Raw genomic sequence first — 8,636 nt, 5'->3', positions numbered from 1 at the left:
GTGAGGTTGGCCCAGGATCGGACATTGTTTCGTTCTGCTGTGCATGGGGTCGCTATGAGTCGGTTCCGACTTGATGGCACCTGACAACAACAACATGATGTAGTTATTTTCTTTTGTGAATTATTTTGATACATTTTACTTCTTTAAATACCTATTTTTGAACCTTTGTTAGTATTTTCTAGATTTATTTACAAGTGTTCTTTAAATATATTCCAATATAATTCCATTTCCAAAATTATCTGCATCACAAAACTCCAAAATTGCCTAGCATATGTGAAGTTCTTTCTCTACTGACTATTAATGGATTTGCTGGATAGAAATCTATCACTCATCTAATGCTCACCTATTGAATTTCAATTAGTTGCACTGTTGGCATGTCTAGAAGGCAGTTTAAGGGGGAATTGGGAAAATGTTGCATGGCTATGTTTAGAAGTAAAGAAAAATATCTTTTTTTTATGCTGATTTCCGCATAGATTTTAGTAAAGGCAAACTACTTTACTAGAATTCTTATAAGCATTATAAATGTCTTCAGTTTTGATATCCCACATCTTTTGACTATTTGAATGTTGTCTGATAGACAAGATAACATACTCAGACTGTTTCAATAAAGGATATCTACAACTCATAATATAGCATCCTATTAAAAACCTAATTATAATCCTTTTACTCCCTAGTCAGACTTCACAGTTTTTGCAAGCTTAGCACTGACAAGTGATTTCATTATATTGGTTGCCAGTGCCCAGACTGACTTAACTTCACTTTGAGACCTAAAAGCATTCTCAGTTTCTCAGATTCCCTGTTTGCACATTACAGAAACAGTTCCTTTAATTAATTAGCATGAACAGCAGTAACATGAACTGCTGAATGGAAAATAACATCACTTTAAAATCACAGAGATTTCTTCTTTGCATGTTTATACCTTAGTTAACTTTTGTATGACTATATATCATTGCTTGTGGCTACTGGTGCAGTCGACAATTTATGCTTATTAAATTTTTGTAAATCATCTTAATAATAATTAAAATAAATCTAGATTATGAAAATACTAAATGTTAGAAAATAGACAACAAACTGCATGTACTCGCTTTCCAGTAAAAAATAACAAAAAAAGGAGTTCATGGAGATTACACCATAAAGTAAAAAGTCACAATGACACATTCCTCCTGCTTCTGTGACTGCAATCGTTTGGGGAAAAACAAAAACAAAAAACAAAAAAGCCTAGGAACTGCTTTTCCAAAATAATGTCAATCTCTGTGAATAATCTGTTTTTCTATTTCTCTCTTTGACATTGGGCTGTAAGTTTCCATAAAAAAATATGGAATCTTAAATATCTTTCCCTTTTTTACCACTGTCACACTGCTGCTGTTGTCATTAAGTATCATTGAGTCAGTTGCCACTCATTGTGACTCTGCATAGGGTTTCCAAAGAGCGGCTGCTGGGTTTGAACCACCAACCTTGTGGTTAGCACACCAGTGCATATTCTACAGCACCACACCAAGAATCCTGTTGTTGTTTTTATTGATAATTGTCATAGAGTCAGTTCCAATCCATAGCAACACTAGATAAGGTTTCTGAGGAGTGACTGGTGATCTTGAACAAAGGACCTTGTGGTTCAGACTGACTTTGCAGTCCAGTGCATTAACCCACAATGCCACACCAAGACTCCATTAATAAATACACTTGTTGTTGTTGCTAAGTGCTGTCATGTTGTTTCTGACCCATCTAACCTATTTGTCAAAAGTTTACTGAAAGTTTATGTAACAGATAAACCTACTTAACTTTTTTTTTTCCTTTTTCCTCTGAACATGTTTGTTCAGATAGAATGTTGGAACTCATTTAGAAACTATATAGAGACCTTAATCTGGAGCTATATGATAAGAATTAGACCACTAACTGCAAAGTTAGCCATTCAAAATCCCACAAACCGCTCCTCAGAAATCACATACAATGTTACTATGAGTCAGAACTGACTCTGGCACTTAACAACAACAGCATTCAAAATTACAAAAAATATAAAATGCATTCAATTAACTTACTTATATGTTGTTGTTGGAATAAGATTGCTATCCTGAATAATTAGAAGGAAAAGTAAGCAAAATGATGGTAGTTGCAACCATTATTCAGGGAAAGAAAAAATATCACATGGTTTCTTGCTGTATATATGATATGACAAGAAAAATTAAAAGGAGATCAGATCATTTCTTTATGAGCTGTCCCCTTAGTTCCATCAACCTTCTCTCCATATTTTTCTAGGGGTTCCAAGTACTACTTTATCTTATCCCCTCACCAACCATTGATATTCCTCACTTCCATGTTTTGTATTCTGTTGACAGAAATACATAGTCATTCACTTTTTCCATTGACAAGTAGAATATTTAACAATTTTAGAGACTAGAGGGATTATAAAGAGTGGGTTTTCTTAAAGATTTCCTCTTAAATACCTTTGAGAGTGGGAACATTTTATTACCTGTAAAATCTTAACTGCAACTGCCATCATAAAATGGTAAATGGTTTTGTTTGTATTTTTCTGTAAGATTAATTAGATGTCCTGCATCTTATAATTTTCATCCTCAGGAAGTATTTGTATCTTAATTACTCCATGTTCCACAGAATTTTATATTGATAAAATTCACAGATTATCTTTTGTCTCTCTACTGTGAAATACCTGTCAGAAAACATACATTATGCTTGTACTTTTTTCTTAGGAGAATGTGAATAGCTCACATTACTTAATCATTTAACACCTGGTTGCCATGTCTTGGCTTGCACAACTTAGCACTGCATATTAACAGAATAATTGAAATGAACAAAAGTTAGGCTGTTGGAGGTGGGACTTGACAGCAGATAGGGTAGAAGGGCAGTGAAGAGCTCCATCAGCAAAATACCAGGTAAAGTGAGTTCAGGGCATAGCTCCAAAACTCTGAACCACATATGAAGGAATATTTTTAAAGTTTGAAGGATTATAGTTAGTGGAACTTGTAGCAGAAGTAAGAAATATCGTACTTTAGAATCTGCCAGCCTCAGCAGCCCAGAGCTGAAAACTTGGGCGAGACAAAACCACAAGACCAAGAGGGAACAAGCAGACCCACCACTGAATAACACTGCAGGAACCTTGGAACAAAAGTGGACAAAATACATTGTTGATTTCGCTTTGTTTGATTTTTGGGGGGTATCTGTTCATTGAACCCCAATGTTTGTGCACCTCCATTTTGCTGACTTGAGGGGGTGCCTGAGAGAGTGAACACCCCCAAATCCCACCATTGGTGGGTTCTTCTGCCACGCATGTGCACAGATACTGTCAACATTTAAAGCGGCAGGCAGTTCAAAATGGTCAGAGCCAACCCTGAACTGTTTATTAATAGGGAAAAGGCCAGTACAAGGGGTGTGTAGAGAGAGAGAGTTTAAAAACAAAAGAGGCTGAAAACTAAATCCTGAGGTATAGCATAACAACCAACAGTGGAATCTTGAAATTTATCAGGTGGCCTTGAAGGCAAGAAGCTGAAAGAGGATATTAAACTCATACTCACATTTTAGTCTTTTTTTTTTTTTTCTCCCTCCTATCCCTTTTCTGTGATTATAAACTATAATATCCTATCAAGTGGTTTTTTTTTTTTTTCTGTTGCTGTTTTGTTGTTGTTTTTTCTCCCTTTTACCTTTGAGAGACTCTGTCTCTCCCCATATTAGTGAAGAAGAGACAGCAGTTGTTGCCATATAGTCAAGCTACAATCAACCTTATATAGCCCCCAAATCTAGGCAAGAACAACTGCCACATACCAGAGAAACAGACAACACCTGTGAAAGCAATAAGAAGAGTGAAAAGGGAAGCCACCTCCTGATCATATCTACATGAAGCAAATCAGAAAGCATAAAAAAATACCAAAACACATACTCAATTAAGCATTAAGGCCACAGATAAACACTAAACATATGTAAGAAGCAAAACCGATGACCATATCAGCACATGTCCAGAAACGAAATAGAATGTCTGAAACAAATGACCTTGAGGTACACCTGGACTCCATTCTGGAAGGCAGACAGGCCTTGGAAATGCCTCATGAGGAATTAAAAAAAAATGATTATAAAATGTTTCAAAACACTTTATAATGAAGTTGAGACAAATAAGGAAGAAGTCAGGAAAGCACTACAGGAACAATCAAATAAGATAGATAAAGCATTGGAAACAATTCAAAACCCACAGAGAAGAGGCGGGATTGATGGCAACTAGGGTGGAGGTGAACTGAAGTTCACCATCAAGAATAACACAGAATACCAGGCAAATCTGATCCAGGGAAAAGCTCCAAACCTAGGAACCACAGAGATAGGAATATTTTAAAGGTTTGAAGGCTTATAGCTTGTGGAGTTTGGAGCTGAAGTAAAAAATCACGCACTTTTGAATCTGCCAGGCTAGGCTCAGAGGCCCGAGCCAACATACTGGGCAAGACCAAGCGGCAAGATGAAACAGGGGGAGCAGAAATACCATGGGAAAAGGCTGCAGGAACCTTGGGACAGAATTGGACAATATTCTTTGTCAGTTTTGCTTTGTTCTGATATTCTTTTTCTCTTTGGTATGTGGAAATTGGCATGCTCACTGTTTGCCCACCTCCATTCTGGTGAATAGAGGGAGAGTCTGAGCCGAGCGGCCACCCCCCAACCTCACAGCTGGTGGGTTCTCCTGCCATGCATGCGCAAAGGCAAAGATACTCAGCCCAAGAGGAGATCCTGAATTTTTATTATCTGTTTTTTTCTTTGTTCTTCTTCTTTTTTTTTTTTTTTATCACGAGAAAGAGAAGGAGAGGGCTGAAGGTAGAGAAAGAGAGTTTAAAGACAAAACAGGCCAAAGGTTGGATTGGAGCCTGAGGTATAGCATAACAACCAACACTGGCAACTTGGAATTTTTTGGGCAGCTTTAAAGGCAGGAACTTAGGACATTAAAGTCATACTCATATTAAGCTACAGATTTTTTTTTTCCTTCTTCTTCTTCTCTCCCTCCTCTCCATTTTCTGTGATTACAGACTGCAGCATTCCATATTGTTTTTGTTGGTGCTGCTTTTTTGTCTTTTTTTTTCTCTCTCTCACTTTTTTTTCCTTTTTGCTGGTGTTGTTTTGCAGTTATATGCCCCCCCCCATTCTGCCTTTGGAGGACTCCTTGTCTCCCTATATTACGCAAGAAGAGTCAGCAACTACTACCATATAGCCAAGCTACAATCACACTCTATAAAACACCAAAACCCAGGCAAGAACCAATACCAACTGTCATATACAGGGAAACAGACATCACCTGTGAAAGTTACTCTGAGTTAAGCAATAAGAAGAGTGAAAAGGGAAGCCAACATCCTGATCACATCTTCCTGAAAGCAATGAGAAAACATAAAAAAAACTACCAAAACACATACTCAATTAAATATTAAGGCCACAAATAAACACCAAACATGTCCAAGAAGCAAAAGTATATGACAATATCAGCACATGACCAGAAAAAAGATAAAATGTCTGAGACAAATGACCTAGAAGTAGACCTGGAATCCATTCTGGAAGGAAGGTAGGCCTTGGAAATGCATGCGAAAGAATTCAGAAAAATGATTATAAAATGTTTCAAAACACTTTACATTGGAGTTGAGAAAAATAAGGAAGAAGTCAGGAAAGAGCTACAGGAACAATCAAATAAGATAGATACAGCATTGGAAACAATTCAAAACCTACAGAAAGAGGTCCAAACAATCAATAACAAAATAACAGAGAACACTCTGAAAGGGTAGAGCAGTAGAATAGATGAGATAGAAGGCAGAACCAGTGATCTGGAAGACAAATCTATCAATACCACTAAGATAGAAGAACAAATACAAAAAAAGGATAAAAAAATCTGAGAAAGGTCTTAGATTCCTGTTGGACAACATGAAGAGGAATAACTTCAGAATTATCAGCATTCAAGAACAAGAAGAATCCCACAAGTAAACAGAGGAAATAGTTGAAGAACTTCTGGAAGAAAATTTCTCTAACATCCTTAAAAGTGAAAAGATAAACATTCAAGAAGCTCAACGAAGTCCAGGAAGGGTAGAGACCAAAAGAAAATCACCAAGACATATGATAGTCAAGCTCTCCAAACTCAAAGATAAGGAGACACTTCTGAAAGCAGCCAGGGAAAACAGAAGTGTCACATACAATGGCAAGCAAGTCAGATTAAGCTCAGATCTCTCAGTAGAAACCATGCAAGCAAGAAGGCAATGGAAAGACATATATAAAACCCTGAAAGAAATAAATTGTCAACCAAGAATCGTTTATCCAGGAAAGCTATCAATCAAATATGATGGTGTAATCAAAACATTCCAGGATAAACAGAAGCTAAGGGATTTTACCAAAGCTAACCTGGCGCTACAAAACATCCTAATGGGAGTTCTGTGGACTGATAACAGTAAGAACAGAGATTGACATACATGGCAGCACTTCCCTGAATTAAGTCAACAAAAAGAAAAGTTGAGAACAGAGCAAAACTATAAGAACAATCTCAGAGAATCTGGGAGGTCAGTCTACGATCAAAACAAGTACAATGTAAAATAAGGTTAACACAGTGGAACAGAGATCCAGATATCAGGAGGTCAGGTCGATTACAGGATAAAATAGACTGCACTAAATGGAGAGAAAAGTTAAGGTACTATAAGACAACCTCAAAGAAAATTAACACTTCACAACATACCAAGAGAATGAAAATCCAAGAAGAACATGAAAACATTAAAACTATGACGAAACTCACAAGAAAGAACACAAAAATCATGAACTCAACAAAGAAAGATAAACAGAAAAAAGAACCAGAAACACCACAAAAAAAAAAAAAAAAAGCAAAATCTATCGATAAATACACTGAATGTAACTAGATTAAATGCAAATGTTCAGAGACAGTGGGTGGCAGAATGGATAAGAAAACAAGATCCTTCCATATGCTATCTGTAAGAGACACATCACACACACATAAGACAAAAAAAAAAAAAAAAAAAAAAAAATTAAAAGGCAAAGGATGGGAAAAAAAATATACCAAGCTAATTTCAACAAAAAGTGAACAGGAGTGGCAGTACTAATCTCTGATACAATAAACTTTAAGGCAAAAAAAAAAAAAAAAAACAGCATAAAAGATAAAGGGACAATTGAACAAGATGAAATAACCATAATAATTATCAATGCTCCCAATGAAAGAGCTCCAAAATATATAAAACAAACTCTAGTAGATTTGAAGAAAGAAATAGATGAATCTACAATAATAGTGGGTGATTTTAATACACCACTTTCAAAAATGGATAGAACAACCAGAAAGAAACTTGACAAAGACAGAGAAGAACTAAACAACACAGTACGCCAACTGGACCTCATAGACGTGTACAGAGCATTCATGCCAACAACTGCACAATACACATTGTTTTCAAGTGCACACGGAACATTATCCAGAATTGACCATGTTTTAGGCCACAAAATTAATCTCCATAAATTTACAAATATCAAAATACTACAAAGCATCTTCTCAGACCACAATGCTATCAAATTAGAAATCAATAATAGGAAGACCAAGAAAACCATGTCAAATACATGGAAACTGAATAACACCTGGCTGAAAAGAGCCTGGGTAGTAGAAGAAATTAAATGTGAATTCACAAAGTTTCTAGAAATAAATGAAAACGAAAACAACATACCAAAGTCTTTGGGACACGGTGAAAGCGGTGCTGAGAAGACAATTTATTGCAATAAATGCACACATCCAAAAAGAAGAAAGAACCAATTAACACATTAACACAGCATCTACAACAATTTGGAACAGACCAACAGAGGGAACACATAGCCACCAAAAGAAAAGAAATAATAAAGATTAGAGCAGAAATAAATCAGATAGAAAACAGAAAAACTATAGAAATAATCAACAGGACAAGAAGCTGGTTCTTTGAAAGAATTAACTAAATCGACAGACCACTGGCAAAGATAATAGAAGAAAAGAGGGAGGAGACACAAATAACACACATTAGAAACCACGTAGGTGATGTCACAACGGAACCAAAGGAAATCAAAAGGATAACAGAATACAAGAAGAGCTGTACTCCAACAAATTTGAAAACTTAGAAGAGATGGATACGTTTTTAGATAAACACTATATACCTAAACTTACACACAGTGAAGTAGAAAACCTGAAAAGACCCATAACAAAAGAAGAAATTGATTAGTTCATCAAAAGACTCCCAACCAAAAAAAAGTCCAGGCCCATACAGCTTCACTGGTGAATTCAACAAAACATTCAGGGAAAAGCTGTCACCAATTCTACTCAAATTATTTCAGAAGATAGAGGAGGATGGCAAACTTCCTAATACATTTTATGAAGCAACCTTAACTCTCATATCAAAACCAGGGATGGACATCAATAACCAAGAAAATTATAGACCATTATCCCTCATGAACATAGTTGCAAAAATTCTCAACAAAATCCAGCAACACATCAAAAGATTATACATCATGATCAAGTGGGAGTCATATCAGGGATGCAAGGATAATTCAACATTAGAAAAATGATCAATGTTATCCACCATATAAATAAGAAAAAAGAAAAGAACCACATGATTATATTGATTGATGCAGAAAAGGAATTTGACAAAATCCAACATCCA

General features: G+C 35.9%; 1 protein-coding gene across 1 annotated transcript in view; it reads left to right on the top strand.

Annotated features, from left to right (window-relative positions):
- The window catches only part of DACH2 (dachshund family transcription factor 2), a 1,617,828-nt gene that overhangs the window by 1,567,621 nt on the left and 41,571 nt on the right, over window positions 1-8,636 (top strand). The window lies entirely within an intron of this gene.

Source organism: Chrysochloris asiatica, unplaced genomic scaffold, assembly GCF_000296735.1.
Source record: "Chrysochloris asiatica unplaced genomic scaffold, ChrAsi1.0 scaffold00167, whole genome shotgun sequence".
Classification (NCBI taxonomy): Eukaryota; Metazoa; Chordata; class Mammalia; order Afrosoricida; family Chrysochloridae; genus Chrysochloris; species Chrysochloris asiatica.
This window is presented reverse-complemented; position numbering and strand designations above follow the sequence as displayed.